We start from the raw sequence: 16,847 nt of genomic DNA, 5'->3' as shown, positions 1-16,847 counted from the left end.
ACAATGATTGCAATTACCAAACATGAAACACACTCATACTATGTCATAGTATTGACATTCAGTCCAGTAATCCTCCACTGTAACAGCTCCTTTACTTTGCAGTGAAAATTGATTTGTATATTCTTTGCCTCTGAGTCCTTGTGGAATTTTTTTTTTTTTTTTTTTAAATTCAGACAGAAAGTCACAAAAATTATACTCATCCTCATCAGTTCACTCAGTCCCATGTAATTAATTTTTTTTTTCATCTTGATCTTTTGTTAGCACTTTTATGAGTTCATCAGTTTTTCATTAGAGTTCTGAAAATGCTTATTCATTCAGTTCAGCAGTACAGTCCGTTACCAGAAACCTGTACTTGTCAGAGTCTTTTCCATGTATTTCTTGAAGATGAAACCCTTTTATAGGAACATATTTGCAAAATCATCAGAGTACACCCAGAACTGTCTGTAAATGACAAAAGACTTAAAAATGACCACGGTTAAAGATTTGATGACAGTTCATAATAATGCAGTTGACAAGAAAATTAGTTATTTCTGAGATATACATTTTAAAGTAATAAATAGGATTATTACTTATAACATTATACCAGAACATATAAGATTTTTAGAAATTTCATGTAATGTCTAAAACATTTATATTAACATATTTCCATACATATTTCCATACAAGTACAAATATAAGATTTTTAGAAATTTCATGTAATGTCTGAAACATTTATATTAACATATTTCCATACATATTTCCATACAAATACAAATATGATTTTTAGAAATTTCATGTAATGTCTGAAACATTTATATTAACATATTTCCATACATATTTCCATACAAATACAAATATAAGATTTTTAGAAATTTCATGTAATGTCTGAAACATTTATATTAACATGTTTCCATACAAATAACCCAATGAAAGTTTAGTATTAGTTGTTTTGTTTGTTTTTTTATACTGCAGGTTCTTATTAGGCATCAGTTTTATACACATCAGTGTATACATGTCAATCCCAATCGCCCAATTCAGCACCCCACCATCCCCACCCCACCGCAGTTTTCCCCCCTTGGTGTCCATATGTCCATTCTCTACATCTGTGTCTCAACTTCTGCCCTGCAAACTGGCTCATCTGTACCATTTTTCTAGGTTCCGCATACATGCATTAATATACGATATTTGTTTTTCTCTTTCTGACTTACTTCACTCTGTATGACAGTCTCTAGATCCATCCACGTCTCAACAAATGACTCAATTTCGTTCCTTTTTATGGCTGAGTAATATTCCATTGTATATATGTACCACAACTTCTTTATCCATTCGTCTGTTGATGGGCATTTAGGTTGCTTCCATGACCTGGCTATTGTAAATAGTGCTGCAATGAACATTCGGGTGCATGTGTCTTTTTGAATTACGGTTTTCTCTGGGTATATGCCCAGTAGTGGGATTGCTGGGTCATATGGTAATTCTATTTTTAGTTTTTTAAGGAACCTCCATATTGTTCTCCATAGTGGCTGTATCAATTTACATTCCCACCAACAGTGCAAGAGGGTTCCCTTTTCACCACACCCTCTCCAGCATTTGTTGTTTGTAGATTTTCTGATGATGCCCATTCTAACAGGAGTGAGGTGATACCTCATTGTAGTTTTGATTTGCATTTCTCTAATAATTAGTGATGTTGAGCATCTTTTCATGTGCTTCGTGGCCATCTGTATGTCTTCTTTGGAGAAATGTCTATTTAGGTCTTCTGCCCATTTTTGGATTGGGGTGTTTGTTTCTTTGATATTGAGCTGAATGAGCTGTTTATATATTTTGGAGATTAATCCTTTGTCCGTTGATTCATTTGCAAATATTTTCTCCCATTCTGAGGGTTGTCTTTTCGTCTTGTTTATGGTTTCCTTTGCTGTGCAAAAGCTTTGAAGTTTCATTAGGTCCCATTTGTTTATTTTTGTTTTTATTTCCATTACTCTAGGAGGTGGATCAAAAAAGATCTTGCTGTGATTTATGTCAAAGAGTGTTCTTCCTATGTTTTCCTCTAAGAGTTTTATAGTGTCCACTCTTATATTTAGGTCTCTAATCCATTTTGAGTTTATTTTTGTGTATGGTGTTAGGGAGTATTCTAATTTCATTCTTTTACATGTAGCTGTCCAGTTTTCCCAGCACCACTTATTGAAGAGACTGTCTTTTCTCCATTGTATATCTTTGCCTCCTTTGTCATAGATTAGTTGACCATAGGTGCGTGGGTTAATCTCTGGGCTTTCTATCTTGTTCCATTGATCTATGTTTCTGTTTTTGTGCCAGTACCATATTGTCTTGATTACTGTAGCTTTGTAGTATAGTCTGAAGTCAGGGAGTCTGATTCCTCCAGCTCCATTTTTTTGCCTCAAGACTGCTTTGCCTATTCGGGGTCTTTTGTGTCTCCATACAAATTTTAAGATGATTTGTTCTAGCTCCGTAAAAAATGCCATTGGTAATTTGATAGGGATTGCATTGAATCTGTAGATTGCTTTGGGTAGTATACTCATTTTCACAATGTTGATTCTTCCAATCCAAGAACATGGTATATCTCTCCATCTGTTGGTATCATCTTTAATTTCTTTCATCAGTGTCTTATAGTTTTCTGCATACAGGTCTTTTGTCTCCCTAGGTAGGTTTATTCCTAGGTATTTTATTCTTTTTGTTGCAATGGTAAATGGGAGTGTTTCCATAATTTCTCTTTCAGATTTTTCATCATTAGTGTAGAGGAATGCAAGAGATTTCTGTGCATTCATTTTGTATCCTGCAACTTTACCATATTCATTAATTAGCTCTAGCAGTTTTCTGGTGGCAGTTTTAGGATTCTCTATGTATAGTATCATGTCATCCGCAAACAGTGACAGTTTTACTTCTTCTTTTCCAATTTGTATTCCTTTTATTTCTTTTTCTTCTCTGATTGCCGTGGCTAGGACTTCCAAAACTATGTTGAATAATAGTGGTGAGAGTGGACATCCTTGTCTCGTTCCTGATCTTAGAGGAAATGCTTTCAGTTTTTCACCATTGAGAATGATGTTTGCTGTGGGTTTGTCATATATGGCCTTTATTATGTTGAGGTAGGTTCCCTCTATGCCCACTTTCTGGAGAGTTTTTATCAGAAATGGGTGTTGAATTTTGTCAAAAGCTTTTTCTGCATCTATTGAGATGATCATATGGTTTTTATTCTTCAATTTGTTAATATGGTGTATCACATTGATTGATTTGCGTATATTGAAGAATCCTTGCATCCCTGGGATAAATCCCACTTGATCGTGGTGTATGATCCTTTTAATGTGTTGTTGGATTCTGTTTGCTAGTATTTTGTTGAGGATTTTTGCATCTATATTCATCAGTGATATTGGTCTGTAATTTTCTTTTTTTGTAGTGTCTTTGTCTGGTTTTGGTATCAGGGTGATGGTGGCCTCATAGAATGAGTTTGGGAGTGTTCCTTCCTCTGCAATTTTTTGGAAGAGTTTGAGAAGGATGGGTGTTAGCTCTTCTCTAAATGTTTGATAGAATTCACCTGTGAAGCCATCTGGTCCTGGACTTTTGTTTGTTGGAAGATTTTTAATCACAGTTTCAATTTCATTACTTGTGATTGGTCTGTTCATATTTTCTATTTCTTCCTGGTTCAGTCTTGGAAGGTTATACCTTTCTAAGAATTTGTCCATTTCTTCCAGGTTGTCCATTTTATTGGCATAAAGTTGCTTGTAGTAGTCTCTTAGGATGCTTTGTATTTCTGCAGTGTCTGTTGTAACTTCTCCTTTTTCATTTCTGATTTTATTGATTTGAGTCCTCTCCCTCTTTTTCTTGATGAGTCTGGCTAATGGTTTATCAATTTTGTTTATCTTCTCAAAGAACCAACTTTTAGTTTTATTGATCTTTGCTATTGTTTTCTTTGTTTCTATTTCATTTATTTCTGCTCTGATCTTTATGATTTCTTTCCTTCTGCTAACTTTGGGTTTTGTTTGTTCTTCTTTCTCTAGTTTCTTTAAGTGTAAGGTTAGATTGTTTACTTGAGCTTTTTCTTGTTTCTTTAGGTAGGCTTGTATAGCTATAAACTTCCCTCTTAGAACTGCTTTTGCTGCATCCCATAAGTTTTGGGTCGTCGTGTTTTCATTGTCATTTGTCTCTAGGTATTTTTTGATTTCCTCTTTGATTTCTTCAGTGATCTCTTGGTTATTTAGTAACGTATTGTTTAGCCTCCATGTGTTTGTCCTTTTTACGTTTTTTTCCCTGTAATTCATTTCTAATCTCATAGCGTTGTGGTCAGAAAAGATGCTTGATATGATTTCAATTTTCTTAAATTTACTGAGGCTTGATTTGTGACCCAAGATGTGATCTATCTTGGAGAATGTTCCGTGCGCACTTGAGAAGAACGTGTAATCTGCTGTTTTTGGATGGAATGTCCGATATATATCAATTAAATCTATCTGGTCTATTGTGTCATTTAAAGCTTCTGTTTCCTTATTTATTTTCATTTTGGATGATCTGTCCATTGGTGTAAGTGAGGTGTTAAAGTCCCCCACTATTATTGTGTTACTGTCGATTTCCTCTTTTATAGCTGTTAGCAGTTGCCTTATGTATTGAGGTGCTCCTATGTTGGGTGCATATATATTTATAATTGTTATATCTTCTTCTTGGATTGATCCCTGGATCATTATGTAGTGTCCTTCCTTGTCTCTTGTAACATTCTTTAATTTAAAGTCTATTTTATCTGATATGAGTATAGCTACTCCAGCTTTCTTTTGATTTCCATTTGCATGGAATATCTTTTTCCATCCCCTCACTTTCAGTCTGTATGTGTCCCTAGGTCTAAAGTGGGTCTCTTGTAGACAGCATATATATGGGTCTTGTTTTTGTATCCATTCAGCCAGTCTATGTCTTTTGGTTGGGGCATTTAATCCATTCACGTTTAAGGTAATTATCGATATGTATGTTCCTATGACCATTTTCTTAATTGTTTTGGGTTTGTTTTTGTAGGTCCTTTTCTTCTCTTGTGTTTCCCACTTAGAGAAGTTCCTTTAGCATTTGTTGTAGAGCTGGTTTGGTGGTGCTGAATTCTCTTAGCTTTTGCTTGTCTGTAAAGCTTTTGATTTCTCCATCAAATCTAAATGAGATCCTTGCCGGGTAGAGTAATCTTGGTTGTAGGTTCTTCCCTTTCATCACTTTAAGTATATCATGCCACTCCCTTCTGGCTTGCAGAGTTTCTGCTGAGAAATCAGCTGTTAACCTTATGGGAGTTCCCTTGTATGTTATTTGTCGTTTTTCCCTTGCTGCTTTCAATAACTTTTCTTTGTCTTTAATTTTTGCCACTTTGATTACTATGTGTCTCGGCGTGTTTCTCCTTGGGTTTATCCTGTATGGGACTCTCTGCGCTTCCTGGACTTGGGTGGCTATTTCCTTTCCCATGTTAGGGAAGTTTTCGACTATAATCTCTTCAAATATTTTCTCTGGTCCTTTCTCTCTCTCTTCTCCTTCTGGGACCCCTATAATGCGAATGTTGTTGCGTTTAATGTTATCCCAGAGGTCTCTTAGGCTGTCTTCATTTCTTTTCATTCTTTTTTCTTTAGTCTGTTCCGCAGCAGTGAATTCCATCATTCTGTCTTCCAGGTCACTTATCCGTTCTTCTGCCTCAGTTATTCTGCTATTGATTCCTTCTAGTGTAGTTTTCATTTCAGTTATTGTATTGGTCATCTCTGTTTGTTTGTTCTTTAATTCTTCTAGGTCTTTGTTAATCATTTCTTGCATCTTCTCAATCTTTGCCTCCATTCTTATTCCGAGGTCCTGGATCATCTTCACTATCATTATTCTGAATTCTTTTTCTGGAAGGTTGCCTATCTCCACTTCATTTAGTTGTTTTTCTGGGGATTTTTCTTGTTCCTTCATCTGGTACATAGCCCTCTGCCTTTTCATCTTCTCTATCTTTCTGTAACTGTGGTTTTTGGTCCACAGGCTGCAGGATTATAGTTTTTCTTGCTTCTGTTGTCTGCCCTCTGGTGGTTGAGGCTATCTAAGAGGCTTGATGGGAGGCTCTGGTGGTGGGTAGAGCTGACTGTTGCTGTGGCGGTCAGAGCTCAGTCCATTTCAGCATTTTAAAACAGATTTTTGACTTCTGATCTGCAGAAATGTAAGCAATTAATGTGCGTTGTTTTAAACCACTATGTTTGTAGTAATTTGTTACAGCAACAATAGGAAACTAATTGTATATTTTTCCACTTCTTCCACTTAAACTGTCCTCACTGGATTATGTATTGTGAATAAATTTTGAGACAAATAACTGGAAGCATTTATCTTCCAAAATTCAACCATTTCCCTCCATGTGTGTATGTGTTGTAGACATATATACATCTATGTTTTGATAGGCAATTTTGTATATGTACATATATACATATATGCATACATACGTGTGTAAGGATACACGTATAACATAACTGGAAAAAGAAACTTGAAATTTCATTTAATCAACATTTCAATCTTATTTGAATATATTATGTAAGAGCCTTCCAGTACATCATTTTTCATTGGTCCAAGAAATTTCAGATGTTACTTGAAATTTAATCCTATATATTTTCAGAATTTCCTGCAGCTTAGTGAAAAATTTTGAATATAAATCTGTGCTTAACCCAATATTCATTGCAATCTGATGGTTCAGTTTAGGATTATATGTGCAAAGCATGTTTTAAGATTGAAGATAAAAAGGTAGAAATATATGTTGATATATATTTCAGTATGAATTTGAATGGAAAGTGCTTTTCTCGCAAATGTCCCTAGGTTTAAAAACTTACAGTAAAATCATTCTGTTGTATTTTATAAAATCTAATAAAACTGTACTGAAAATAAAATTATTGAAAAAATACTTTATTTTTTTGAATTAGTCCATAATAAATGATAGATATAATAGATTTCAGTTCATATTTTTTTTCTACTAGTATTTAAAACTTTTGGAGAAACACATTTAATTACTAATTATTAATATAAATAATTATTGAGATATTTTCATTCTTTCATTATAAATTTCCAAAAAGCATATTAAGTATGTTTATTTTAAATTAAGAAGTTTGATAGTAATTTTTCCAATAATTTTTGTTTTTGTATTACTTTAGGATATAATTCCTCTGAATTATAATTTAGAAAAATAATATTCGATTTGGCACCTTCAACAAACACCCAACAGTATACAGCTCTGCAAATACAACAATTAATTTTTCCCTCGTTTATCTAAGAATTCTTGTATGACATAAAAGATATGGTGATAAGTACATTATTGACCCATTTCTGATCCCAAAGTGGAAATTTACAATATTTGCTCATTTGTTTACTGAAGGTTTTTTTAGATATACTTTATCACATTAAGGATGTTCCCTTGCCAGAAAAAACGGTTAGTGCATGGCCCAAATAGCCTTTAGGCTGTGAGTGCTGGGGCTGATAATTAAATCCTGCAATCTTATCCAGAGCATGGCATTTGGCTAAAGGAAGCTGCCAAAAAAAAAAAAAAAAAAAAGAAAGAAAGAAAGAAAAGAAAAAACATAAAAGAAAGAAAGAAAGAAGAAAGAAAAGAAAGATATGTGGGAAGTTATGCTCCCTTAGGTGGCAGACAAGGGAATGATATGAGGACTGAAGCCCAGACAGCTTGCTTCAAAAGAGAAAAATCAATTTTACTATTTATATTTCAGAAGTTACCTGTGGGAGGAGAGAAGATGGCGGAAGAGTAAGACGCAGAGATCACCTTCCTTCCCACAGATACAGTAGAAATACATCTACACGTGGAACTGCTCCTACAGACCACCCATTGAACGCTGGCAGAAAACGTCTGACCTCCCAAAAGGCAAGAAACTCCCCCCGTACTTGGGTAGGGCAAAAGAAAAAAGAAATAACAGAGACAAAAGAATAGGGACGGCACCTGCACCAGTGGGAGGGAGCCGTGAAGGAGGAAAGGTGTCCACGCACTAGGAGCCCCTTCGTGGGAGGAGACTGCGGGTGGCGGAGGCGGGAAGCTTCGGAGCCACGGAGGAGACCACAGCCACAGGGGTGTGGAGGGCAAAGTGGAGAGACTCCCGCATGGAGGATCAGTGCCGACCAGCACTCACCAGCCCGAGAGGCTTGTCTGCTCACCCGCCGGGGCGGGCGGGGCTGGGAGCTGAGGCTTGGGCTTCAGTTGGATTGCAGGGAGAGGACTGGGGTTGGCGGCTTGAACACAGCCTGAAGGGGTTAGTGCACCACAGCTAGCCGGGAGGGAGTCCGGGAAAAAGTCTGCAGCTGCCGAAGAGGCAAGAGACTTTTTCTTCCCTCTTTGTTTCCTGGTGCGCGAGGAGAGGGGATTCAGAGCACCGCCTAAACGAACTTCAGAGACGGGCCCGAGCCGCGGCGATCAGCGCGGACCCCAGAGACGGGCGTGAGGCTCTGGGGCTGCTGCTGCCGCCTCCAAAAATCCTGTGTGCGAGCACAGGTCACTCTCCACACCGCCCCTCCTGGGAGCCTGTGCCACCCGCCACTGCCAGGGTCCCGTGATCCAGGGACAACTTCCCCGGGAGAACGCACGGCGCGCCTTGGGCTGCTGCAACGTCACGCCGGCCTCTGCCGCCGCCGCAGGCTCGCCCCGCCTCCTCCGTACCCCTCCCTCCCCGCGGCCTGGGTGAGCCAGAGCCCCCGAAGCAGCTGCTCCTTTAACCCCGTCCTGTGTGAGCGGGGAACAGACACCCTCAGGCGACCTACATGCAGAGGCGGGTCCAAATCCAAAGCTGAACCCCAGGAGCTGTGCGAACAGAGAAGAGAAAGGGAAATCTCTCCCAGCAGCCTCAGAAGCAGCGGATTAAAACTCCACAAACAACTTGATGTGCCTGCATCTGTTGAATACCTGAATAGACAACGAATCATCCCAAATTCAGGAGGTGGACTTTGGGAGCAGGATATATTAATTTTTCCCCTTTTCCTTTTATTGTGAGTGTATATGTATATGCTTCTGGGTGAGACTTTGTCTGTATAGCTTTGCTTTATAATAGCTTTATTTTACTTCACTATATTATAGCCTCTTTCTTTCTTTCTTTCTTTCTTTCTTTCTTTCTTTCTTTCTTTCTATTTTTTCTGCCTTTTACTCTGAGCCATGTGGACGAAAGGCTCTTGGTGCTCCAGCCAGGCATCAGGGCCGTACCTCTGAGGTGGGAGAGCCAACTTCAGGACACTGGTCCACAAGAGACCTCCCAGCTCCACGTAATACCAAACGGCGAAAATCTCTCAGAGATCTCCATCTCAACATCAAGACCCAGCATCACTCAATGAGCAGCAAGCTACAGTGCTGAACACCCTATGCCAAACAACTAGCAAGACAGGAACACAGCCCCATCCATTAGCAGAGAGGCTGCCTAAAATCATAAAAAGGCCACAGACACCCCAAAATACACCACCAGACGTGGACCTGCCCACCAGAAAGACAAGATCCAGCCTCATCCACCAGAACTCAGGCACTAGTTCCCTCCACCAGGAAGCCTACACAACCCACTGAACCAACCTTAGCCACTGGGGACAGATACCAAAAACAACGGGAACTACGAACCTGCAGCCTGTGAAAAGGAGACCCCAAACACAGTAAGATAAGCAAAATGAGACGACAGAAAAACTCACAGCAGATGAAGGAGCAGGGTCAAAACACACCAGACTTAACAAATGAAGAGGAAATAGGTAGTCTACCTGAAAAAGAATTCAGAATAATGATAGTAAGGATGATCCAAAATCTGGGAAATAGAATAGACAAAATGCAAGACACATTTAACAAGGATGTAGAAGAACTAAAGAGGAACCAAGCAACGATGAAAACCACAATAAATGAAATTAAAAATACTCTAGATGGGATCAATAGCAGAATAACTGAGGCAGAAGAAAGGATAAGTGACCTGGAAGATAAAATGGTGGAAATAACTACTGCAGAGCAGGATAAAGAAAAAAGAATGAAAAGAACTGAGGACAGTCTCAGAGACCTCTGGGACAACATTAAACGCACCAACATTCGAATTATAGGGGTCCCAGAAGAAGAAGAGAAAAAGAAAGGGACTGAGAAAATATTTGAAGAGATTATAGTTGAAAACTTCCCTAATATGGGAAAGGAAATAGTTAATCAAGTCCTGGAAGCACAGAGAGTCCCATACAGGATAAACCCAAGGAGAAACACGCCAAGACACATATTAATCAAACTGTCAAAAATTAAATATAAGGAAAACATATTAAAAACAGCAAGGGAAAAACAACAAATAACACACAAGGGAATCCCCATAAGGTTAACATCTGATCTTTCAGCAGAAACTCTGCAAGCCAGAAGGGAGTGGCAGGATATACTTAAAGTGATGAAGGAGAAAAACCTACAACCAAGATTACTCTACCCAGCAAGGATCTCATTCAGATGTGATGGAGAAATTAAAACCTTTACAGACAAGCAAAAGCTGAGAGAGTTCAGCACCACCAAACCAGCTTTACAACAAATGCTAAAGGAACTTCTCTAGGCAAGAAACACAAGAGAAGGAAAACACCTACAATAACAAACCCAAAACATTTAAGAAAATGGGAATAGGAACATACATATCGATAATTACCTTGAATGTAAATGGATTAAATGCTCCCACCAAAAGACACAGGCTGGCTGAATGGATACAAAAACAAGACCCATATATATGCTGTCTACAAGAGACCCACTTCAGACCTAGAGACACATACAGACTGAAAGTGAGGGGATAGAAAAAGATATTCCATGCAAATGGAAATCAAAAGAAAGCTGGAGTAGCAATTCTCATATCAGACAAAATAGACTTTAAAATAAAGACTATTACAAGAGACAAAGAAGGACACTATATAATGATCAAGGGATTGATCCAAGAGGAAGGTATAACAATTGTAAATATTTATGCACCCAACATAGGAGCACCTCAATACATTAGGCAAATACTAACAGCCATAAAAGGGGAAATCGACAGCAACACAATCATAGTAGGGGACTTTAACACCCCACTTTCACCAATGGACAGATCATCCAACATGAAAATAAATAAGGAAACACAAGCTTTAAATGATACATTAAACAAGATGGACTTAATTGATATTTATAGGACATTCCACCCAAAAACAACAGAATACACATTTTTCTCAAGTGCTCATGGAACATTCTCCAGGATAGATCATATCTTGGGTCACAAATCAAGCCTTGGTAAATTTAAGAAAATTGAAATCGTATCAAGTATCTTTTCCGACCACAACGCTATGAGACTAGATATCAATTACAGGAAAAGATCTGTAAAAACTACAAACACATGGAGGCTACACAATACACTACTTAATAACGAAGTGATAACTGAAGAAATCAAAGGGGAAATCAAAAAATACCTAGAAACAAATGACAATGGAGATACAACGACCCAAAACCTATGGGACGCAGCAAAAGCAGTGCTAACAGGGAAGTTTATAGCAATACAAGCCTACCTCAAGAAACAGGAAACATCTCGAATAAACAACCTAACCTTGCACCTAAAGCAATTAGAGAAAGAAGAACAAAAAAACCCCAAAGCCAGCAGAAGGAAAGAAATCATAAAGATTAGGTCAGAAATAAATGAAAAAGAAATGAAGGAAACAATAGCAAAAATCAATGAAACTAAAAGCTGGTTCTTTGAGAAGATAAACAAAATTGATAAACCATTAGCTAGACTCATCAAGAGAAAAAGGGAGAAGACTCAAATCAATAGAATTAGAAATGAAAAAAGAGAAGTAACCACTGACACTGCAAAAGTACAAAAGATCATGAGAGATTACTACAAGCAACTCTATGCCAATAAAATGGACAACCGGGAAGAAATGGACAGATTCTTAGAAATGCACAAACTGCCGAGACTGAACCAGGAAGAAATAGAAAATATGAACAGACCAATCACAAGCACTGAAATTGAAACTGTGATTAAAAACCTTCCAACAAACAAAAGCCCAGGACCAGATGGCTTCACAGGCGAATTCTATCAAACATTTAGAGAAGAGCTAACACCTATCCTTCTCAAACTCTTCCAAAATATTGCAGAGGGAGGAACACTCCCAAACTCATTCTACGAGGCCACCATCACCCTGATACCAAAACCAGACAAAGATGTCACAAAGAAAGAAAACTACAGGCCAATATCACTGATGAACATAGATGCAAAAATCCTCAACAAAATACTAGCAAACAGAATCCAACAGCACATTAAAAGGATCATACACCATGATCAAGTGGGGTTTATCCCAGGAATGCAAGGATTCTTCAACATATGCAAATCAATCAATGTGATACACCATATTAACAAATTGAAGGAGAAAAACCATATGATCATCTCAATAGATGCAGAGAAAGCTTTTGACAAAATTCAACACCCATTTATGATAAAAGCCCTGCAGAAAGTAGGCATAGAGGGAACTTTCCTCAACATAATAGAGGCCATATATGACAAACCCACAGCCAACATTGTCCTCAATGGTGAAAAACTGAAACCATTTCCACTAAGATCAGGAACAAGACAAGGTTGCCCACTCTCACCACTATTATTCAACATAGTTTTGGAAGTGTTAGCCACAGCAATCAGAGAAGACAAAGAAATAAAAGGAATCCAAATCGGAAAAGAAGAAGTAAAGCTGTCACTATTTGCAGATGACATGATACTATACATAGAGAATCCTAAAGATGCTACCAGAAAACTCCTAGAGCTAATCAATGAATTTGGTAAAGTAGCAGGATACAAAATTAATGCACAGAAATCTCTTGCATTTCTATACACTAATGACGAAAAATCTGAAAGTGAAATTAAGAAAACACTCCCGTTTACCATTGCAACAAAAAGAATAAAATATCTAGGAATAAACCTACCTAAGGAGACAAAAGACCTGTATGCAGAAAATTATAAGACACTGATGAAAGAAATTAAAGATGATACAAATAGATGGAGAGATATACCATGTTCCTGGATTGGAAGAATCAACATTGTGAAAATGACTCTACTACCCAAAGCAATCTACAGATTCAATGCAATCCCTATCAAACTACCACTGGCATTTTTCACAGAACTAGAACAAAAAATTTCACAATTTGTATGGAAACACAAAAGACCCCGAATAGCCAAAGCAATCTTGAGAACGAAAAATGGAGCTGGGGGAATCAGGCTCCCTGACTTCAGACTATATTACAAAGCTTCAGTAATCAAGACAGTTTGGTACTGGCACAAAAACAGAAATATAGATCAATGGAACAGGATAGAAAGCCCAGAGATAAACCCACACACATATGGTCACCTTATCTTTGATAAAGGAGGCAAGCATATACAGTGGAGAAAAGACAGCCTCTTCAATAAGTGGTGCTGGGAAAATTGGACAGGTACATGTAAAAGTATGAAATTAGAACACTCCCTGACACCATGCACAAAAAATAAACTCAAAATGGATTAAAGACCTAAGTGTAAGGGCAGACAGTGTAAAACTCTTAGAGGAAAACATAGGCAGAACACTCTATGACATACATCACAGCAAGATTCTTTTTGACCCAGCTCCCAGAGAAATGGAAATAAGAACACAAATAAACAAATGGGACCTAATGAAACTTAAAAGCTTTTGCACAGCAAAGGAAACCATAAACAAGACCAAAAGACAACCCTCAGAATGGGAGAAAATATTTGCAAATGAAGCAACTGACAAAGGATTAATCTCCAAGATTTACAAGCAGCTCATGCAGCTCAATAACAAAAAAACCAACAACCCAATCCAAAAATGGGCAGAAGACCTAAATAGACATTTCTCCAAAGAAGATATACAGATGGCCTACAGACACATGAAAGAATGCTCAACATCATTAATCATTAGAGAAATGCAAATCAAAACTACAATGAGATATCATCTCACACCGGTCAGAATGGCCATCATCAAAAAATCTAGAAACAATAAATGCTGGAGAGGGTGTGGAGGAAAGGGAACACTCTTGCACTGTTGGTGGGAATGTAAATTGATACAGCCACTATGGAGAACAGTATGGAGGTTCCTTAAAAAACTACAAATAGAACTACCATACGACCCAGCAATCCCACTACTGGGCATATACCCTGAGAAAACCATAATTCAAAAAGAGTCATGTACCAAAATGTTCATTGCAGCTCTATTTACAATAGCCAGGACATGGAAGCAACCTAAATGTCCATCGACAGATGAATGGATAAAGAAGATGTGGCACATATATACAATGGAATATTACTCAGCCATAAAAAGAAATGAAATGGAGGTATTTGTAATGAGGTGGATGGAGTTAGAGTCTGTCATACAGAGTGAAGTAAGTCAGAAAGAGAAAAACAAATACAGTATGCTAACACATATGTACGGAATCTAAGGAAAAAAAAAAAAAAAAGGCCATGAAGAACCTAGTGGCAAGACGGGAATAAAGACACAGAACTACTAGAGAATGGACTTGAGGATATGGGGAGGGGGTGGGGTGAGATGTGAAAGGGTAAGAGAGTGGCATGGACATATATACACTACCAAATGTAAAATAGATAGCTAGTGGGAAGCAGCCGCATAGCACAGGGAGATCAGCTCTGTGCTTTGTGACCACCTAGAGGGGTGGGATGGGGAGGGTGGGAGGGAGGGAGATGCAAGAGGGAAGAGAAATGGGAACATATTGTATATGTATAACTGATTCACTTTGTTATAAAGCAGAAGCTAACACACCATTGTAAGGCAATTATACTTCAATAAAGATGTTTAAAAAAAAAAAAAAAAAAGAAGTTACCTGTGAATGATACTAAAGCTAAGCTTTACCAGAGATCTCATTTTTGCTCTGCCCTTTTTCTTGTCTTTGGTCTCTCTTACAGGATTTTCTGGAAGAACAGATTTTCACTAAAGCACATGCATATGAATCCCTGCCTCAGGGATTCCAGGTCCTTCTAGGGAACCTGACTTAAGACAACTTATTTCATTTTTGCTGATTTTGCATTATGAATGTATGGTGAATGTACATATTTTCTGTTCTGATACAAGGTGATAATTATATTGTTTTATTCCTTTTGAATGAATAAAAAAATGTGGGATTGTGTTAATTTTTAGATGATAAATAACTCTATTCTAGAAATTAGCCCGACTTGGTCATTGCCTTAGTCCATTTGGGATGATATTAAAAAATACCATAGATTGGGTAGCTTATAAATAAGAGAAAAGTATTTCTCCCAGTTCTGGAGGCTGGGAGGTCCAAGATGAGGGTGCCGGCAGATTTGGCATCTGGTGAGGGCCTGCTTTCTGCTTCATAGACTGCCACCTTCTCGTTGTATCCTCACATGGCAGAAAAGGGCAAGGGAGCTCTCTGGGCCCTTATATAGAGGGCACTAATCCCATTCCTGAGGGCTTTGATCTTAGGATCTAATCACATCCTAAAGGGACCTCCCCCTCCCCCAAATGCCTTCACGTTGGGGATTAGGTTTCAACATGAATATTAGGGAAGACACAAACATGCAGTGTGTAGCAGTTCATGATGTATCATCTACTTTATGTATAGCTGAATTTGATTCACTCATATTTTATTATTTTTGCATCTATACTCATGAATGATACTGCCAGGCAATTGTCTTTCAATAATCTTGTCTTTTTATTTTAGTTCAAGTTTATGTTGGCATGAAAAATATTGTTGGGAACTTATCTTCTATTTCTTAAAATAGTTTCTGTGAGAATGTTATTTCTTTCTAAAAATTTTAAACAATTAATAGTAATGTTATCTGAGCTGTGGCTTTTTTATTGTGGGTTTTAAAAAGAAATCATTACCAAATCTGTTACTTTCAGTTATAGGAATGTTTCCATTTTTAAATTTCTTCTATCAGTTTTGGCAAATTGTTTTCTAAGTGTACATTTCAGCTAAGTATTTGAACATGTTAGAATAAATACATTGACAACACATATCTCCTTATTATCTACAGCAGGCAGAATGCTCAGATGGCTGCCCCAGATGTGCAGGCCATGTATAATCCTTGTTGCTTGAGTGTCAGTAGAAGAAGTGATGGGGCCAAGACAAGAGAATCACGTGGGTATATCACTCCTATGATTAGACTACTAATCAGGAGACTTTGAATTCCTTAAAAGGGAGGTTATTCTAGAAAGGACTGGCCTATTAGATAAACCATTTTTAAAAAGGTAAAGTGACAGACTTTCTCCTCATGGCATGGAAAAAAGCAAACAATCACATTGTAGAGAGGCCCACTTTGCTGGGAATGGTTATTAGTCTCTAGGAGCTGAGGACCCCAGACCCACTAGAAGTAAATGAATCCTTTCAACAACCAATGAGCTTGGAAGAAGACCCCAGTGCTCAGATGACACCAAGCTTAATTTTCAGCCTGGTGACATGTGAGAAGAGAATCCAATTAATGCCTTCCCAGATTTCCTACCTACAAGACTATGAGATAAAGGATTTGTGTTGTTTAAGCCTCTTAGTGTTTACCACTTCTTAGCAGCAATTGAAAACCAAAACGTTATTTGTTCAATTTTCTACAATTTTTAAGTTCTTACATTAACCAGGCTTTAGCTACAAATTACAAGTTTTGATAGACCACAGTTTATCATTTATATATAGTTCAAAACATTTAATCCCACTATTTCTTCTTTGACATACTTGTTTAGAAATATAAAGATTTTTAAAAATGTATCCATCTGTTACTGATTTCCAGCTTATTTCCATTCCACTATGAACATATTTTCTGTATGACTTTAATTCCTTAAAATTCATTGTGACTCAATACATGTAGCCCAGGATATACTTTATACATCCTTGATAAGAAAGTGTATTCTGTAATTCTTGGAGATACTCTGTGTCACTTAGGTCAAATTTG

This window comes from Balaenoptera ricei, chromosome 5 (assembly GCF_028023285.1).
Source record: "Balaenoptera ricei isolate mBalRic1 chromosome 5, mBalRic1.hap2, whole genome shotgun sequence".
In the NCBI taxonomy this organism is placed as follows: Eukaryota; Metazoa; Chordata; class Mammalia; order Artiodactyla; family Balaenopteridae; genus Balaenoptera; species Balaenoptera ricei.
This window is presented reverse-complemented; position numbering follows the sequence as displayed.